General features: G+C 47.0%; 1 protein-coding gene across 4 annotated transcripts in view; it reads left to right on the top strand.

The window, feature by feature from the left end:
• Lifr (LIF receptor subunit alpha) overlaps positions 1 to 20,822 on the top strand; it is a 70,854-nt gene that overhangs the window by 299 nt on the left and 49,733 nt on the right. For 2 of the 4 annotated variants that reach the window (XM_052160138.1, XM_052160141.1), the window contains exon 1: positions 456 to 722. The exons of 1 other annotated variant lie outside the window; for it this stretch is intronic. The gene's annotated coding sequence lies outside the window, so the exon portion shown is untranslated. Of the gene's footprint in view, positions 1 to 455; positions 723 to 4,405; positions 4,518 to 20,822 lie in introns of those variants that run through there. One more of the 4 variants, XM_052160139.1, reaches the window with a different exon arrangement.

Genomic DNA, 20,822 nt, shown 5'->3' with positions numbered 1-20,822 from the left:
CTTGGGGCAGTTTAGGTAATGCACAAAATCGGAAGGGGAAAAAAAAAACCGCAGAAATTGGAGTCCGTGTGCCTTTTCGGAGCGACCCGAGTTTCCTCCTCCATGCAAGGCTTGCAAAGCACAGTGACAGCGGTTTGGAAGCCGCGCTGCTTCCCGCAGGGCCGCCTGGGCTCCGCTGGCCTTTCCAGAGGCTTTGCACCGGCAGGGCCGCCGCGCTCTCGCCGCCTCTCGGTGACCTTGCAAGGCTGGCTGCGCGACCCGCGTCTCGGCAGAGGCACCTCCCTGGGCGCTGGGCCCGCGCGCGACCGAGCGGCTCGACTCACGCGCGGTCTCGCGGGCCCGCGCCCCGGAGCGCGCGGAAGGGCCGACGGGGAGGGCTACGGGGGCGCGCGGGGCGGGGCCTGGGCGGGGCCTGGGCGCTGCGCCCCCCGCCAAGCTCCTTACAGGCGCCGCCTCCGGGCGCGCAGTCCGGGCCGGAGCGTCTCGGCTGTAGCTGCGGCCGTTATCGTCGCCTGGTGCTGCGGTGGCTCCCGGGGTTGGGAGAAGGCAGCGGCGGCCCGTCGTCAGTGGCCGCTAGAGCCGGCCTGCAAGGGGACAGGGGCGTCAGGACGGCGGCTGCTGCTGGACTGCTCCTTCGCGACTGCAGTCCGGTGCTGCAGGGTCCGGGCTGCCCCGGGGCGGCGGCCGATTGGGATGGCAAGATAGCGGCGCGGGAGCGGCGGGTGAGTGCGGGGGCGCGGCGCGGCGCGGCAGCCCGGAGCGCGTGCTGGGGGGGGGGGCGCGTCCCCGGCTCTGGGGCAGCGCCGCTCGGGCTCGCGCTGACCGTGCCAGCCTAGGGTCAACCCTGCAGTCCGCGCCCACGCGGGCTACACCGCGCGAAAACTTGTGCGGCGCGAAGGGCAGTGAGTTCCAGGGCCAGAGGTTACCAGGGGGATGGGCAGGACCTTTAATTCCCCTTTCGGAGCTACGACCTGCCAGATGGTTTCTTGCCCCTAAACCTCAGCGTTTCAGAAAAGTAGTTCCTCGTCCTTTCTGTTTTGATGGTACATTTGACTGACCTGTCTGTATTTCTAGGTGCTTGTGGTCTGAAGGCGCTAAACTTATTCAACTCCAAGTTAAAGTGTAGGCGAGCAAAGTTAGATTTCGTGATGGATGGTTTTCCTGATGTGATGTGTTGTCTAAAGCACAAAGCTGGGATCGTGAATCCAGAGGCACAGAAAACTGCACAGCAAGTGTTGAGAGAGTTTGAGGAGTGTGATTCTGGCCCCCACTTCAGCTGCCAAAACACAGGAGTCTTTCATTTACACTAGTGTTATCTTTGCGTCCCTTTTCCTAGGTGTGTTTAATGCAGTCAGATGCTGATAGGACACGTGCGCTCTTATTGACTGACAGTTATATGGGAATACATTCTTTTCATTTACTTTATGTATCTTTAGAGTATATTTTTCAGCAGAACTTTCAGTTTAAACTTTGCCAGCCAAGGTCTTCACTTTAATTCAGCAAATAGTATTTGCTTAGAGTCGATGTGACTTAAGTTAGTCAGGGGTCCAAAAGTGGTGCCCAGATTATATTTAAAGCACCGCCCCCCTGCCCCTAGTGAAAAACTCAAGCATTTGTTTATTGAAACTGATGCTGTCCCCTCCCCTTACAGGATTATCTTGACACAGATCTGAAGTCATACTCCACTAGGGTGAGCCTGGTGGAGGGCTTCAAATCTCAGCCTAGCCTGTGCTTTTAAAACACACCAGATCGTGCTCTTCCTGTCTTTCCCTGACTTTTCTGTCTTACAGCCAGGTGGAAACCTTGTTCATCCTTTGAAAAGCCTTAAGCTCAGTTTCAATATGAGGTTTGTTTCCAGGGAGGCCGGAGCAGCTATTTGCCCTGCCAGAGTTGAACCGAGGTGTATTTGCTTTGTAATAGGTGAGATCACAGGCTGCCCTGCTCCAATTAGTGGAGACTTGGAGCTTCCTCAGGGAGATGAGACTCAGGGACTGTGCTGTTAGAACCAAATGAAAATTCCCTGAGATTTAAAAACTTTTGCTACCGAAGACTCATTTTTTGAGGACGGTGTTAGGAGTAGGAGATATGTGAGCGTGTGAAGATGTTACCGTATTAATTTGTGGGACGCCTCTAAACATTAGAGAAGATTCAGTAGTTAGATAGTTCAGAGTAAAGGGCACATCTCTTCCCCACCACACCTCTGTGGCATCAGAAAGCAGGAGTTTACTGGCTCTTGTCTCTCTCTGAGTGTAGCCCAGTGCTTGGTAACACTTTACTCTTTTTTTGTCTTCCTACTGACTGCAATAGTGCCATGCCCCGTTCTGCACCAGCATCTTCGCCTTCCCAGGAAGTCCTGAGTCCTGACAGTCTCCAGTCCCTGAGGGAGCCGCCTCCCTCTCCCTCTGACACAGCATCTGAGACCTCCATTAAGAATGAGCCATATTTTACTTAAGCTTCTCTTTCTTGATAGGTATATCTATTCTTTCTTGATAGGGATATCTATTCTTTCTGATAGCTTGCTGTGAGGTTGTTTTGTAAAGCACTTTTTTTTTCTTTTTTTCTGAGGCTTTTAGGTGGATTTCAGTATTCCCAGGGCCCAGAGTTGCATCTTCACATTGCAGGAAGTGGGTGGCTGCTCTGCCCAGTGCACATCCTCTGCTTTAATGACTCCAAAGTGACCCGTAGGGATTTGTGGCATCTCTGCTGTGAAATGAGAGCTACAAAGGCCAGGCTCTAAAGTCATCCTCCTAATGACAACACAAAGTAACCAAAGTGCAATTATAAGAATAATCCACCAGGCCCTGTGTGGAGCCTTTAATCCCATGACTCCTGAGGCAGGGGCAGATGGATCTCTGTGAATTCTGTGCTAGCCTAGGCTACATAAGGAATTTTAAGCCTGGGCTATATTATGAGACCCTGTATTAAAAAAAAAAATCTTAAGAGTTTAAGTGTTTTTGAATATTCAGTGAAGGCTCATACCTTTTATTAAATTGAAGACAGGACAGCGGTTTTGTGTTCCAGAAAATTTGCTTGTCATTAGGATAAAGTCTGGGCTCGCTGTGGTTGAGCGCCACTGGCATCTAATGTGAATAAATTGCTTTCACACCTTTGTTGTTGGAGAAAGGGTTACTGCCAACTTTTAAGGGAAGGATGCTTTTAAACATATTTGTCCTTGGCATCTCTTAAGAGTGATTTTGGAAGCAGAATAAGTTGTAGAGGTTAGGTGGTGTTGATGCTGGCACTGGAGCTTGCTGCTTTGTGTAGCCTCATGTGTCCTCCTCTTCTTCCTCTTCCTCTTCCTCTTCCTCCTTTTCCTCTACCTCCTCCTCTTCCTCCTTCTATAAGCTATGAGGAACTTTTGAAAAATGTAATTAAAACCCAATCCACTCAGTAGTTAGAACATTGTCTTTGTTACATGGGACCTAACATTGTGGTGTCAGTACAGAAGTGTTAACACTGTCCATGTTTGTTCTTCAAAAATAGGTGTTTATCAGTCTTCTGTTAATATTCCAGGCAATTTTTGGGAAACTGAGATCCAGCTTATACGGGACAGACTGGCTGTCATGAGTTTCCGACTGAATTGTGGAGATGGATTTAAAAAAAAAGTGAGGGAGCAGTGAAGAAAGATGGTATCAGGTTCAGAACCAGGGAAACAAAACAACCCCCCTACCCCCAAGTGGAGGGGCGTGGCTGAGCTAGAGGGGCGTGGTTGAGGTGAGAAGGGCGTGGCTGAGGAAGATAGGGGCGTGGCTGGGGTAGCTAGGGTCACCCCAGGACTGCTGCCTGGAGCCTGAGAAGCTTCTTGAGGGTAGACTGGTAGGATTTGAGCACTGATGTCAGGGAAGCAACCTGTGATTCTTGAGAACGGGGAAGTGTAGCTCAGGTAGACAGCATTTGCAGGAATCAACACCCAGGCGGCGCCGTAGGGCCTCTACTGTGCTAGGGAGAAGGGGAGGGTGCTGTCCTGTGCTTGGATTGGGGGCGGGGCTGCATATGGAGAAGAGCAGAAGCCTAGGGTAGAAGAATTCCTCCATGCAAGCTCCAAGAGTTCAGGGACAGGCCTTGCTGTTTCCTGTTGCACACACAGCCGAGGCTCCACCTCTGTCCTCCTTTATTTGTTGAATAGATGAGCAAATAAATAAAAACCTTAAGAAATAATCTTGCCTGAGTTTTGTCAGAATTCTTCGGAGCCCTCTATCTGAGTTCTCCATCTAGACTCTGGTGCTTGGTCCTACCGTGTGTGTTACAGTTAACACTCTCAAATTGTGGTTTTCAGTCTCATTCTTCTGCCCTGAAATTCAAGTCGGAAGTGCTAAACACAAAACGAAACACCACACAGCCCCTTTTAGTAAATCACAGTGATTTCCGAGAGATATTTAGTCCGAATTTTCACTTTTGATTCCAGCGGAGCAGCCGTTTACATGGGAGCGAACAATTCAGATGCTTTTCTTGTATGTGATGTTTTGGGCCTTTGGGCCTGTGGCTGACCTGTGACCTGTGACCTGTGCCATGCTCAGGTATGCTATTCTCACAGGAGAAATGTGTGTGTGCCTGCTCTATTTTAGGAAATAGCAGGAACTTGTGGTATTTCCTCTTCCCAACTCCTAATCTGTTTGTTATTCTAAATATATGTTCCTTTATATTAATTGGAAACTTGGGAAATGGGTTTCATGCCAAGCAATTGTTACAGCTGTGTGCTAAGAGTCTTGTCTCTTCGCTGATTGACTGTTGGGCTCCTGTTCTGTATTCGGAGTTCCGTAATCTTGCAGAATGAGAGCTTGATCTCCCTCCCTCCCTCCTTCCCTCCCTCCCTCCCTCCCTCCCTCTCTCTCTCTCTCTCCCCCTTCTTTCTCTCTCTTTTTGTCTCCTTCCTTCCTTCCTTCCTTCCTTCCTTCCTTCCTTCCTTCCTTCCTTCCTTCCTTCCTTCCTTCCTTCCTTCCTTTCTTTCTTTCTTTCTTTCTTTCTTTCTTTCTTTCTTTCTTTCTTTCTTTCTTTCTTTCTTTCTTTCTTTCTTTTTTCCTATTCTGACTGTTGATACCTGATGGTAGTGGCCTGCTTCCACGTAAGATAATTATGTCTCCCAACTCGGCCTGCACAGACACTGAGAAAAGAAAGAGTTCTACCACACCTCCTTCTTGAGCAGAACCGCCTTTGTCCTTTACACATTTTTTTCACTTCCAGCAAGTGGCTGAAGCCAGGGAGCAGTTGTGGGGAGTTTCAAAGTTTAGAAATGCAAGCACTTTCAAGCAGTTGCTTTGCAGTCCCTGTACAGGTTGCAGAAAGACAGGAATTCCAATTGTCATAGGTTGTCTTGAGTGATGCCGCATGCGTTCTCTTAGACATTGCTGCTGCTGCAGGCTGAAGTTTGTGCTCACAAGCCTTGGAGAAATTTCTGGTGTATGTTTTTGTTTTCTAATGTACTTTTGCATGGTGGGAAGTTCTTTGGCTATTATTCATTCTTTTGGCTTAGAAGGTTGAGCAAGTTGGAATTAGCATCCGTGTCTAGAATTGAGGATAATCTTGTTATGTGGTGGTACCTTGAAGAGCCACTAGGAGGCGATAATTTCTTTCTGAAGGTCTCTGTGTGGTTGGGTTATGCTTTCATTTCCCAAAGCACACGCCTGTAAGAAGTCCCTAGATCCAAGGACAGTTGACATGGTGGTAGCAGGAACATCTGGTGGAAAATAACAAATGCTGACAGAGAAGTGCTTCCCGCTTCTAAGATTAGAAAATGCTAACAGGGCAGATGGGTTGTAATTGTCCTGCATGTGAGTCGGTTGAGCCCCGGTGGTGGTGGGATGAAGGTGGGACTATCAGGCTGTAACCTGTGGGGTTGTTTGAGTGCCACTGTGAACATTAGGGCGTGCTGACAAGATGCCAGCCGTTGGCACGCAGCAGGCCTGGAGACCCAGCACTGTGCCCTTCTTCGTGCCTTTAGAGCATAAACGTGAATATGGCGAGAACATTCGAGAAACTTCTCCAAAGAGACAGTTAAAAGTTGGGAGTGTAGGTCATCTGACTGGAACTTTAGCCCATGTTTACTCCTTGAAGGTACCATGATCAGCAGTTTTGCTGTAGTTTAAAAAAAAGGTTTTTGGGGAGAGCATATGTATATATATATGTAAGATCTGGATAGAGATGAAAACATAAGCTCTTTGGAAAATATAAAATCGAGAATTCAAACAACCTAGACACACCGTGGAGCTTGAGAGCCAGAGGGCCCTTTTGGATCACCAGGTCAGCTTCTGCAGCTTAATATGTAAAGAAACTGAGACCTAAGGATGTCACAGTTTGCCTGGGGACAGTCACTGATGACTGACTGTCATCCTGACCCTTCTTGTACTGACTGTTACCTACAGGAGTCTGAGTCGTGTCTAGAGTAGCCTCTCCCTGAGGGGTTCGCCACCGTGGGCTTCCTTGTGTCCTCAGCACTGGGACAGTGCTCTGCCCACAGCGGGTTCTGTATTTGTTATGTAAATAAATATCTACGAGAATTTTGAGACTGTCTGATTGGCACATTATCTTTGAGAGGATGTTTATATAATATGAACGAATGTATAATTTCTCGTTTAGAAAAAATAGAGTTTTTTACTTCTGAAACCCAGCGTTCTAACTCTAGCACTAGCCAAATTTGGCAGGTGTGGCTGCATCGTGTCCCTTTCTGACCAGGCATTGGACTTTCCAGGAGTCACCCTGTAAACCCGATAATACCTGGTATCCTTACCGTCTTATCTTTGCTGCTTGAAAAGGTGTTTACTTTTAAGATCGAACAGTGCCTCGAATTGTTTGCCTTTCTTCTACATGTGTCTTATCAGTCAACGATTTCACAATTTCTAAACCTTATGGCCTTGTTGGAATTTGGATATTTGAAATCAAATCTAGCAGAGCCCCACGGGCTCTGGAAATTGCCCCTTCCAGATGACCCGCGGATGTTTGAATTGTGGTAACTTTCCAGGAGGGCAATTTTGTATTACTCATCAGAAGCCTCAAAAATGTGCCCTGTCCCTTAGTCAGGCATTTCTACCCCTAGGAATTTAAACCAGGGAGTGTGTGTGTGTGTGTGTGTGTATGTGTGTAGAAACCAGCTTACAGCCGTGGTCTGGCCTCCGCAGCAGTGCCAGTGTGTGGGTGCTCCTGCTGGGAGCCTGGTCCTTCCCATAGGGATCACCAACTTGGTGGGAATTCTACTTTGTGGCATGTGTCAGAGGAACAAAGTTGTTGCAGATGCTGAGGCCGCCCCACGACAGTGACAGTGTACGTGTTAAAACCACCCCTACAATTGGACAAAGATATTGTAACTTTTCAAAATCCTAGTTACACTGTGGAAACAGCTTCTATGCTCAGTAACAGGAATGGATTATGGTTTTCATGAGTGATGAAGGGACAGTGCAACAGGGGGATGCACAAAACTTATCATTTGACAAGCCAGATGACCAGGAGGCATATGTAGGGTGATGTAAGTTTTGTTCCTGAAGTGTGCATCTACATGTATACATGTGTGATCGAGTCTATAACACTTCACAGGATGATGCCAAGGAATCGGTCTAGGCACTAGGTGAGATGATTTCTGCATGAAGCAATAATAGTTCTATTGCTCATTACCCCCACCCCCGAATTCCCAGTATCTAAAAAGCATGTGGTTCAGTGTGGGGCAGCGCAGGGGCTGGGAGGAAGTTCTGTTTCCGTTCCCAGCGGTTGTGTGAACTTGAGCAAGTTCCGTGCCTGTTTCGTGCCCCCCCCCCATCCCACCGTGGAGAAGGCTTGCTAAACATACCCCGAGCTGGTAGAACTGGAGCTGGCTGGTAGAATGACAGAGACTAAGTGTTCTTAATGTTAGAGTATTTCTAGGTAAAATAGTTTTATCAATTACATGGATAGTGAAAAAAAAAATCTAGGGCATCCCGACAGGACCCTGTTCCTGGTCATTGGGAAATAGTTTAAGGTTTTAAGAAAAACCATCCATGTATTTGTGCGTGAGTGTGCAAGTGTGGGGGTGCATGTCACAGTGTGTGTGTGAAGGTCAGAGGCTAACTGCTCCAAGAGCTTTTTCTTTTTTCCACCATTGTGGTTCCAGGGACTGAACTCAGGTCGGCAGGCCTGGTGAAGTCTGCCTCCACCCGCTTAGATGCAAATGCCCTTTGTTGCTAGTGCCTGTTTTTTTAAAAGACATTTTTTTTTCCTTCCTTCTGTTGTTGTCTTGAGTAGTTCAGCAAGACATTCTACAAGGTTAGGTCTGTGTGACTCAGTCAGCGGTGGGTGTGTCTGTTTTGCCAGGCACCCGATAGGCCACAGTGCCCCAGGTACAGGTAGGTGCCCTTGCCCGCTGAATGACATGGAGGAGCAGCTGCGGGCACTGCAGAGCCAGGAGGTCAGGAGGTCACTGAGGTGAGGCAGATCCTGGCCTCCTGTCCCGTACTTTCAAAAGAAAGCGTGTGATGTCACTTTTCAGTGAACACAAACACTGCCATCTGCTTGTCCGACCTGCTGGATGAGCCGCAGCTCTGTCACGTCACCTTGTTGACATTTACAGATGACTCTCATTCAACTTAGGTGACGCTTCCTTAGGTTTCCAGGCTGAAAACTGCTATGGCGTCTCCCGTGAAGGGCACACTCCCACCACTGTGAGGAAGAGCTCATGCTGTTTTGAAATTTATCTTTTGCAAAATCGCCGAGCCCTCCCTAATAAATCTAGGACACGTGGCATTTGTCTTCTGAGTGAGAGATTCCAGCTTGTATCTTCCCAGGAGACAAGGGCGATGGCGCCCACACCCGCGCGTATTCGTAGCTGCCCTAGCTCTAATGAACTGGGTAGAGGCAGAGATGTTAATGCCAAGTAACAGTGGCGGACAGCACACGATTTGTGGATCTGCAGTACGCATGCCAGGTTGAGAGAGTCTATGACGAAAGTGGAGTCAGTTGTCACCAAAGGTACCTTCGTGACAAATGCCGACTTCACGTTTCATTTCCTCATATAGCTAATTAGAAGAAGACACCATCATGAATTGTGGACAATGGGGTCCCCATGGGAGGTCATAGACGTAGGTAGGGGACAGCAGCAAGGTCCACGTTTGGTCATACGTTATGCTCTCATGGACGGCATTGTTTCCCACAGCCCACTGCAGTCCCCACTTCTCCGCTGGAACTAGCTGGTAATGCGCTTCTCTTGGGGGGTCAGGTCACTTTGCAGAATTTCTCCTAGTGAGAGGCAGGGTATGTGCAGGGGTGTGTAGATGGCAGCTGCACGGTGTTGGCACGAAGGCTCAGGCTGTTGGCTAAGTGTAGGATGGAGCAACCTGTCCTCAGGGCCAGGATCAATCACCGAGGACTCTGTTCTGCAGGCAAAGCCACGAGTTGTCAGCATGTGCCGCAGGCTGTATTGTTGGGGTCCATATCTTGTGGGAGGGCCTTAGGTCACTGCCTTGTGGGACGGTAGCCCCTCTTTACTCTTCTGCTTTCGCAGGTGATGTGAGTGGGTTTGCCCCTCCACATGCCCCCACCATAGTGTTTTGCCTCACGGCACAGGTATAGCAAAAGGTCTCGTGGGCACAGACCTTTAAAATCAGGGCAGTAAACCACCATTATGTGTTGGTTTTCTTTGATGTTTTGTGACAGAAAGTCAACACACAAAAAAATCTGTAAGGAAAGGCTCTATGGAAAACTCCAGAGTAGCACAGCTGATTGTCGACCTGTGGATCTGGGGGTGGTGTTTGCAGGACTTCTGGATGTAGGTTTGTTTTTAAATATCAAGAGGCAAAGCCGGGAATGACTAGCTTTAAACTATCCTATTTTCTCATCTGTATTTTCCCATATCACATACTGAAGGGTGTGTTGGACATTCAGGTTTTTTTTTTTTCCTCCATTTTGTAACATGGCCTTCAGGAAATGTTCTCCATGCTACTTAAAATTCTTCAATATGCAGAGAGGCATTCTGTCTTATGAACAAACCATGATTTGAGAATCTATGTTGCTTATCTTTTAAAATTCATAATTAAGGCAATAGTCGCTGGGCATAAAGCCCTTACCCCCTCACCCCAGAATGTTGCTCAGGAATGCCCAGCACAGGCTACTTATAGAGAAGACCTGTAGTTAGCTCCTGGTTTTGCCAGTGAAGGGCGTGGTGCTGGTGTTGACTCCGTTCTGATGAGGACCCTCTGCTCTAGTCATCACTGAGGTGATGATGTATGGGAAAGCCCACATCACCCAACTGGAAATCAGAAAGATTGGGATCCCACAATTCCTTCTGAGCACACACCTGCAGTGACCAGCAGACTTGCCACTGAATCCCATCTCTCTAAGTTCCATGTTCTAATACGACCAGCCCCAAGACCTTGGCGGTCAGTCACGGTGGACCCCTGGGGGCTGTTAGCCCTCAAACCACAGCTTCTAGTGACTTTCATACTCTTTCCTGAGTCAGAAATTAAAGACGTATGGTATAGTTTTTATCATTTTGTTCCATAACCGAGTAGTCAGAAAAATACTTAAAATACTTCGTTTTATTAGCTGCCATTGCTTTTCTGGGAATTATTTTTACGCTACATCTACATCTGTACGTTGTTAGAGTTTGAACTATCTTTACAGTACAATAGACACTATTCATTTCAGGGCTTGGGAGGCAGAGGCAGGTAGAATAGTTGCCTCTGTGAGTTTGGTTTGCATAGTGAGTTCTAGGTTAGCCAGGGATATATAGTGAGACTGAGACTGTCTCAAAAAAAAAAAAAAAGTGGAACTATTTTTTAAAGTTACACAGTTAAAATACTTCCTAAAAATTGAGAAAGCTTAAGAGTAATTCTTTAAAGCTTTTAGTCTGGCCTTTAGAGGTAACTGCATATACTATGATATTATACTTGATAGATTCATTTCTGTGCATAATCAGATCTTGTATTGACTAGTTTTATGTCAACTTGACCCAAGCTAGGGTTATCAGAAAGAAAACACCTCTGTAAGATCCAGCTGTAAGGCAACTTAATCAGTGACCAAGGGGGGATGGCCCAGCCCATTTGTGGGCGGTGCCACCCCTGGACTGGGTGGTACTGGGTTCTATAAGAAAGCCATCAGCACAAGCCAGTGCTGGGGACTGAGCCAGTAAGCAGCACCCCTCCGTGGCTTCTGCATCAGCTCCTGCCTCCAGGACACTGCCCTGGGTGAGTCCCTGTCCTCACTGCTTTTGATGATGATCTGTTGTATGAAATAACCTCTTCCTTCCCAGGTTGCTTTTGGTCATGATGTTTCATCAGAGCAGTAGCTGCCCTATGATTGACATATATTTAGTATCTGTTCCTCGGAGTATATTAAGCTATGGTTGGAACATATACTTACATGGTTTTTGTAATATAACTTAAAAATGTACCTTAAGGTAATCATCTTCCACGACTCACAATTATGCGTAATGTTCCTTTTATAAAGTCATTTATTCAGCGTGTTTAACGTATCTCCTCCACACCTGCTGGGGGCTGCAGGACTGAGGGGGAGGGGTGGGTCTTACCCTGTGAAGCTTTCCTGCCTCTGGGGCGGGGGGGCAGTAAACAAGAATTATGTGTGTCCAGATATTGATGGATAAGAAACTGGGCACGGTGGTATAAGGCAAGGAGGGTAGATGCCAGGGCTTCCCTGGGTGATGGGAGAGGACTTATCTAGCAATTGAGTTCTAACTCAGAACCTCAATGACCCATAGCACCTATGGAGAAGTCCATAGGGGAGGATGCTTCTGAGGAGAACACGAGAAACAGAAGGACCCCGTAGTAGCGGCTGAGAGGAGCGCGGGATGTTGGAAGGGGAATAGGGCCGCTCAGGGTCATGGGAGAGAAAGCAGAACGTGTTTATACGAATTGGCCCCAGTTTTAAATCCACAGCGACAGGGTCTGATGGATATTTTTGGATGCTCTGTGCAGAGTGTGTGGGGATGGAGACGAGAGGACCGCGTTGCTGACTGAGCTGGCAAGAGGCTGGCGTGGGCGTGGCAGACTGGGCTAGCAGCGCGCATCAAGGGCAGTGTTTAGTTTCAGAGCTGAGGAGGTGGAGGGCGCTGTGCAGGAAGGGGTGAATCAGGACCTGCCCGGGAGCTTTTGCTTGCTTTGGGGGAGACTGAGGCAGGATCCTTTTTGCTCAGGGGTGGTTGAACTGTGCTTATTAAGATGATCCTCTCATTTTGGCCTCCTGGATGCTGAGATTAAAGGCGTGGAATGCCTTGCCTGGCCTATGGCTTTTGGGTGCCCTCTTTGGAAAGTGTCTGTACCGTTTTTTTGATAGTGGGAAGATTAAGGAAGAATAATTTGGGGCGGGGAGGGGGGGGGGGGACGGCTGTGAATCAAGAATCTGTTTCTAGTGTAAGCTAAAAATGCCTGAGACTTGCAAGAAAAAAATTGTGCTTACATCTGGAGACAGAACTTGTGGGAGCTATATAGAACATCTGGGGGAGAGCCAGAATCAATTTAAAATGGATGTGGGTTTTACATAAATTAGCGTATGTTCTTAAGAGACTTTTAAGCGTGCAGCAAGAGATGGGCCGGAATGGAGGTGGCACCTTCAGTGGCCCTCAGAGTGGCAGGTGCTCTGGTCTTCAGTGAAGAGCTTTGCAGGCGTGTCTAATGCCTCTTGTAGAACAGTTTCTAGGAGTACGTGCGATTTGTTGTGGTTGTTTTTGGTTTTATTTGTTTTGTTTTTTTGAGATGAGGTCTGTCTACATGTTCCTGGATATCCTAGAACTCACTATGTAGACCAGATTGGCCTCTTTGAACTTAGAGATTCTCCTGCCTCTCTGTCTCTTTACTACTGGGACTGAAGGCATGTGCCACCATGCCTGGCACTGACTTGAGCAGATAGTGAATGCTCAATAAATGCTTATCAGATTTATCAGGTTGGTCGGCTGTTGTCACCACCGCCATCACCATCACCATCACCATCATCATCACCACCATCATCACCACCATCATCATCAAGTAAAATGACATCATAACATGACTCAGAACTTGGAGTCACAGTCAGAAGCCTGGGTCCCTTTTCTGGCTTTGTTCTTTCCAGGTCACGAGACTCTGGGCAAGTCACTTAACCCCTTTGTTTCCTCATTGGCAACTAACCTGCCCCCCCTCCACTTCCCCCAAGCACTGTGATGGCCCCAGAGACAGTCATGCAGTCGCCCAGTGGCTGCTGACCTCTTTCTCTCTAACCTTGTCTAAACCCTCATGGGACTGCATCTCACACCACACTCACCATTCATTGTCCGTCAATGTCTCCATGTTTGAATTGTGTGTCTTTACTGCTGTTGAAGGTAGCCATCTTGCTTTAGTATCTTTTGAATTTTTTGTTTTTGCCCACCTCTGTGTTTTTTTTTTTTTAAAGATTTATTTATTTGTTATATATAAGTACACTGTAGCTGTATTCAGACAGACCAGAAGAGGGCGTCAGATCTCATTACGGATGGTTGTGAGCGACCTTGTGGTTGTTGGGATTTGAACTCAGGACCTTCAGAAGAGCAGTCAGTGCTCTTAACCACTGAGCCACCTCTCCAGCCCCCACCTCTGCATTTTTTGTATATTAAAACCGTCATATTTGTTGCACGACATTTTCCTTAAGGGGGAAGTCATCGCATCCAGCTTGCTGAGCAAAATAGTTTCGTGAGCTGTTTCCGTTTGCCTTAAGAAGCATATGCATTGGGCACATGGGAGGGGCGGATTTGGGAGGAGATATGAGCTGGGATCTGATGGACAGATCGACAATTGTTAAAGAGACAGAAACAAAAGAAGATTTAGGAAGGATATCTTGGGTGGAGCAATGGCAGAGCCCCGCACGTGTACTGGACTTGACCCGTGGGCTGTGGAAGAAGGGGTGGAACAGACAAGGGGTTCAGGGGTGCAGCATGGCAAAGAACTTGTGCCCTGTTCAGATTGGGACTTCCTCAAGGCCAGGGAGAGCCACAGATGATTTCAACATAATATGGCTGGCTTCCTGCCCTGGGGGAATTGGCTGGGATCACTGCAATAAGTGAGGGCTACGAGAGACACCACCACCCTGACTCTGGCAAGAGTCTTACTTCCCCAGTACCACGGTGGCCCTGAAGAAGAGGGAGATTATGATGTCCTTAAAAGGTGCCCTGTGTGCTCACTTCACCATGTCGTTTATATAAAGCTTCTTGAGGCTGGAGCATGGAGAAAGCATTCTGCTTATGATTGGAGATTCTTGGGAGCTTGCTGACCCCCACACAACCCCCCAGGATAGATGGGTCCGGTGGGTAGGGAATAGCTTGTCCCTGTGCAGAGTTGGGATGAGAACACTTAAGAGGAAGGTTTTTGTTGAACTAGAATTTGTATAATTTGAGTAATCATTTTGTGTATTTTATCTGTTGCTTTTTTTTTTTTTTAGACCAAAAATAAACCTTCCAATTTCAATATCCCTGGAGGACAGAGTTGCAAACACTGTTTACACTGTTACTTCAGCAGCCACATTTCAACATGGGTCTGTTTCACCTTGTTTTCCACATACTGCTGCTAAGTTTTAGTTTTCTCCGCAACCTGTATCTGTTCCTTTCCACTGTTGCCATTTCCACTGGGACCCTGGAATGACCATTGTTACATTTGTTTCCTTGAATTAGCATATGCGCATGGTCTGCTTACATCTCCATCACCATCTGCAGTGGATTTGCTGTCTGGTGCTTTTTTTTTTTTTTTTTCCTCTTCCACACATAAAATGCCTGGGATTCCTTTACCCAGCACATTCATGAAAAAATGTCACACAGACAACTGTCACCTTTGTCCTCATTGCCATCTTCAGATAGCATCCTGGTAAAAGGAGCCGTTATCACTTTTATTCAAGTGTGCTTGTCAGGTTAAGCATCCTTGGAACTTTGGAGAAGACCTCTTGCAACCTAAGAAGTGGTCCATCTTTAACTGCCCCTTGCTCTCCCAGTCCAACAGTTTATCAGGTCAGGGTTGCAGCTGGCTGCACTGACCTGACCTCCCTTTCAGATCCCTTTCTCAATACTTTTCTGATCTAGGATCAATGCCAGGTCTATCGATCTCTGGGAGTTGGGAGTGTAGATCACAGCTGTGCTGACGCTTAATCTGGATTCTCACCTGGCGAGCAGGTGTATCAGTGAAGGTGTTTCCAGAGAGGTTTAAGTGAAGGGGGGTGGGGTGGGGGAGTGAGGGAGTGGGGTGGGGAGGACCCACCCTGAAGCCGGGACCTCCTTGCTTCCGGGTCCAGTTGGACTGAAGGAGAAGGGAACAGAATCAGAGTATCAGCTTTATGCTAATTAGCGACAGGAAGTCACTGTCCCCTTCCCCACCTTGCTGGCCTGATCCTTAAAACAGGCAGAATAAACCCTCCCTTAAATTGCTTCATGTCAGCTTCACATCAGCTGCCTGTCACAGATACCTGATACAGTCTGCTTCTGGACAAAGAAGACTCTTGGAGATATTTCTGGCCAAATGCCAATAATTTCCAAACCTTTTTTTTTTTTTCTGTTCCATTCTTTCTGCCCTCTTCTCTGCCCCTTCCCTTCCTGCCTGTTCTTTTGAAAAAGCATTTGTTGTAGTTTAAACTGATACCTAGGATTTGGGGTTCTGAAATTTAAAGGGGGTGGGGGGCAAAGGAGAGTTCTTTTGACCTAAAAGCTTCAGACTCTACAATATACCCATTGAGTGTGCATTGAAATGCAAATATCAGAACCATTTGTATTTTAAGACAGGTTTGGTTTTACTTGTTTTGTGCGGTGTTTTGCTTGTCTGTTTTTTGTTTTGTTTTGTTTTTTTCATGTTTAAGGCAGGCTCCTTAGTTGGCGCCCTAAGAAGTGGTTTGGCCTGGAAATGTGTTTTGTTTGGCTTGAATGCTGCTGTGGTATTTCCCCCCTATATTGGCTGCTAGCATTTTAAAATGCGATTTCACATGTTTTTCTTTTTGTTTTTGTTTTTAAAAGATAGCAAGCCCTTCTTCTGAATAGAAAGAGGGAGGGCTTGCAGATCTGCAGTACCTGCAGGTGAAGGTGCCTGCACTGTGGGCAGCAGCCCTGCCTCTTCCTTCTGGGTCTCTGTAACACAAAAACAGCAGTTCCGTTGGAAGCCCGGTGGCTGTGGGATACCCTATCTGTCTCCTGTATAAAACAGACAGAGGCTCTGGTTGTTAGCTGTTGGCCACCCCACTATCCTTGGCAAGTCTCAGCCACGTTGTCTGGCTGGCTTTTGGAGTGTGTTTGAGTTTGCACCTGCTCAGTTAAGAGCTTGGCTAATCAAAAGTATACTTAGAGTTGGAAGAAGGACAGGAAGGTGGCAGTTATTTTCCATCCTGTCCCCTCAGCGGCGCAGACGGTCAGATCAGGAGGCGATTATCACGAGCCCACAGAGGCAGGTGATGTTTCCCAGTGCGGCATTCACCTGACAGGGTGGGGGGGGGAGAGAACAGCCCACAGCTGCTGGTTGCTTGAGGTCACAGGCAGGGTATGCTGAAAGTACAATGGCTGTAGGGTTGCTTTTGTCTCCTTTAGTTTGATGACAAGTCAGTAAGGACTACCCTGAGTCAGAGTCGGGTCTGTTGAGAGCTAAAGCCTAACATTCCAGCTGCTGGCTCTGGTCCTGTTCTGCTATTACCATGTTAGTGCCGGAAGGGGTGCCCGAGCCCTGGACTCCTGAGGTCTCAGGGTCTTCTGTTGTGAATTCACAGTTGAGTGCATTGTTCCAGAGCTGAGATTGGTAGGCGGTGCTGAGTTCAGGTCCCCAGCTCTGCCTCTTAGATGTGTGACCTCTCTGTGCCTCAGCATCTTACTGTAAAGAGAGGGGTGGTGACACTGGCTTCATAGGGTTGGCATGAGGATTCAACCCTAATGGCATATATGGTGCATGCTCTCTGAAAACAAACAGGAGTTGCTTATTGCTTGGCAGAGTTAGCCAGAATCAGCATTTGAAGTGCATCAAATGATTGCATAATTAGCATTTTCCCTCCCTCAATTTCAGCAGGCCTTTAGGAATGGGTTTAAAGATTTATTTATTTATTATATGTAAGTACACTGTAGCTGTCTTCAGACACTCCAGAAGAGGGAGTCAGATCTAGTTGTGAGCCACCATATGGTTGCAGGGATTTGAACTAGGGACCTTCGGAAGAGCAGTCAATACTCTAAACCACTGAGCCATCTCTCCAGCCCTAGGAGTGGGTTTAATCTGTGTATTAAAAAAGAAACTAACAGCAGTTTGAGCCAAGGTTGCTGGTTCATCTCTAAATGTATGTGTTTACCTTACTCTTGGGGATATAAAGGAAGAGTGGGGGGGGGGGGGGAGGAGACAGACAAGGTATTGTAAGTCCTTACTAAGAACTTTGTTTGAATAAGTTTGGTCCAATTGTCATGTAAGTCATGAGTATACACTGGGTATGAAGTGCTCTTAAAGGCAATGTTCTGTACAAAGGCTTTAAAAATCAATAGGAAAGAAAGTGGAAAGAGGGGACTGTTATATCCTTATTTTGTGATAAACATGGAAAGTGCAAATTAAAGTCCTGGTAATGCCTTGCTTGAGAACGAGGGTCAGCTTCAGACCTACGAAGCATCAATGCCCTTAGGAAGGAGAGGGTGGAAGGGTGTGGCTGCTTTGTAAAGCCCCAAATCTCACGAGGATAATGCATTGCTGAAGTCCTTGTGAAATGAATTAAGTGATGGCTTAAGTTACCAGAAGCGATGAGGGTCATATCAAAGGAGACAGAGGACGGGAAGAATAAGGGGTGTTGGGGGGTAGGATTGGTGGTCAGGTGGGAAGGATGAAGACATGAGGGTCTTGAGTAATTGTGAATTGGCTGGGGCCTGAGGAAACATGCCTGGAGGGGAAAGTGAGTTTCCTTTTGGATTTTTGAGGACTCTGAGACATCCGAGTTCACAGGCAGCATCCAAGGGTTTGCACATTGGTTCAGGAACCTACTTGAGTGGTTTTGTGTAGATAAGCACACACTCGTCTGGTAAATGATTAGTCTGAAGCTGGGCAGGGGCCAGTTCCACGAAACAGATTTGAAAGTCATTAGTGTCTGAGTGGTGGTTGAAGCCACAAGAGCAGATAATATTCACGGAGGGGGAGACAGGATGAGACGCCCCGCCATGACCAAGCTGAGTAGCGCTTCAGATTATTTAACACATGTACTTGGTGTGTGTGGTAAATCAAAGGATTCTAGCCATATACCAAAAGGAATTTTATCTGCATTAAAGCTTGGATTGCCTGAGATCACAAATGTTCTTGATTGAAAACAGGTACAGTCTGCATGCTTTGGTCAGGAGGACACAACTGGAAAGTATCATAAAACATATGCAGAGGTATTATGCATTATGATAATGCTCCATCAGAAAGGAGAAGATTAATGCCCAGCTACTGAAAAAACAAAATCCAGAATGAGTGATTTAAAAAAAAACAAAACATTGCAAATCACCAGAAGACAGATGAAGTATATTTATTGTACAGCCAAGGAATTGATACCTTCCCAACCCAAGCGTTAGATGAGATTTGGAAAGAGATAATCTGCTTTCTGTTTGTTAACTCTCTGGAACCCAAAAGTCAGAAAGCTGCAGTCTTCAAACTTGGGAACATGAAATGTCACCATACTGCTACCCACGGGGTGGAAGGCTGCACCTGGCTGTCCACAGTGACAACGCAGAGGAACCAGAAACATTACGTAAGATTCCCTTTGGACTATCCACTGCATACTCAGTATGAAGTGTAATGGAGCCCCGGGTTTGGGTTTTGCTCCCTTCCCTGAGATAGTTCATTATACACACACAGGTGCCAAGGTGCAGAAAAAGACCAGTCTGGACTCTGAGCATTTCAGGTTGGATAAGGAGAATATGACCCATTCTGAGGAATGGGGATATTCTTGGTTGTTTTGAATGTAAGCCTTTTTCATGCTTAATTACATATCAATAATTCCTTATAGGAATGTTCTTTGGGTTACTTACTTATTTTTCCTTTTTTTAAATTTTTATTTCTTGTGCATGTATTGTTTGTTTGTTTTTTAAAGATTTTATTATATGTAAGTACACTGTAGCTGTCTTCAGACACACCAAAAGAGGTCATCAAATCTCATTACAGATGGTTGTAAGCCACCATGTGGTTGCTGGGATTTGAACTTGGAACCTCTGGAAGAGCAGTCAGTGCTCTTAACCCCTGAGCCATCTCTCCAACCCCTACTTATTTTTCTTAACTTTATGACTGTATTAATGTACACAGGTGTGCACGCATGAGTATACATGTGGAGGTCAGAGGTCAACCTCTGGCTCTGTTCCTTAGGGGCTGTCCACCTTGCATTTTGAAACAGTGTCACTCAGTGGGACCTGATGCGCTCCGGTGCCCAGGAGCCCTAGTGTATCTGCCTGGCCAGCACTGCGAGCGTAAGAATGCCTCACTGTGCCCAGCTAGATTACATGGATGGCAGGGATTGAACTCAGGGCCTCAAACTTGCATGACACACACTTTACCAACTGATCCATTAATAAATAATAATAGAATGTTTTGCTCTTGTAATCAGTGCAAGTCCAATTGTTTGGTAGTGATAGTGTTAGTGTACAGGCAATTCCACTGGCCTGCTCCCAGGGACCTAGCAACTGATTATATCAGCACCTGCTGCCAGGTGTGCTGCAGATAAAAAGGACCTCCCGCCACCCCAGCTTGCTCACTCTCTGTTCCACGCACACCCACAGCCCCCCTCTCCCTCTTCTGTCCCCTCTGTCTGTTCTCATGGCCCTGCCCCCATCTGCCTGTCATTGTGCTCCCTATCTGTCTGCCTCTATCCCTTCCCCAGGTCCTTACTCCTCTCCCTTCTCTCAATCAACTCCCTTTACACCCGATCTGTTGCGTGGCATCATTTCTCTGGGGGTGGGAGGGGGTGGCAAGGGGGGGGGAATACTCCTGGCATGTGCCTACCAAAGGTATCCCCCTTGCCACATTATATTTCAAAACAGGTACAGTAGTACTCATTGAGGTCCTTGCATGCCAGTCATTCTTACAGCCTGGCTGGTGTTTGGAAGTTGGGCTGAAGTTTCCAGCCCTGACAGGTGGGAAGTGTTGGAGACACTGAATGGGAGACATTGCAAGGAACAGCCCACAGGAGCTAGGCTTGGGGAAGGCACTGAGACCGACTGGAGTGCGTCCTGTTTAGGGGACTACTGTGGTCTGCAGGAGGCCCATCGGCAAGCCTCCAGAAGGGCCCTGTTCAGCACATGAAACCAGCTGTCTGTAGAGATGGCGGGGAGCCTTAAAAGGGTTTTTGAGACCATTCTTGTTTTGATATTCTGGAGTGGATCATGGACAGGCTTTTGAGCAAACAAAAAGGCCTCAACAGAATGAAAATTAGCCGACCTGACACGAAAGATCTTGAAAAAGCAAAAATCTTGAAGACATGTGCTAAAAACTGTTCCTTGAAAATTGAGATAAATTGAGGCAAAAAATAAACAAAAACATTCCATTTAAATCACAGACCAACTTGTTCTTAGAGAGATTGAATATCCCACAATATTCATTCACAGTGAAATGTGCTTTTAAAATATTGCAAAGGTTAAATTTTAGTATTGTTCTGTCTGCAAAATGCTGATTAAAGTCTGATAGAGTGGACTCCCTAAGCATTCTCATGCCCAGAGTATTTTATTAATGTTTTCACAGTGTTCTAGTCAAAAGAGTCACCTAACAGTGCGAAATTGCCAAGTCAAACCAAGCTAATAGGTATGTATGACCTAGACCCTCAAAACCAACTGGAGAAGCCCATGTGTGTTACCTCAAAAGGAAAAATAATGTTCCTGTTTCATTCTCCCAAGGCCATGGTTCCTGAGGTGACATGGGCACGACACAGTTTCCCAGGCTTTGGAAACAGATTTC

The sequence above is a fragment of the Apodemus sylvaticus genome, chromosome 16 (assembly GCF_947179515.1).
Source record: "Apodemus sylvaticus chromosome 16, mApoSyl1.1, whole genome shotgun sequence".
Taxonomy (NCBI): domain Eukaryota; kingdom Metazoa; phylum Chordata; class Mammalia; order Rodentia; family Muridae; genus Apodemus; species Apodemus sylvaticus.
The sequence above is the reverse complement of the archived record's forward strand: the minus strand, read 5'-3'. Positions and strand labels throughout refer to the sequence as shown.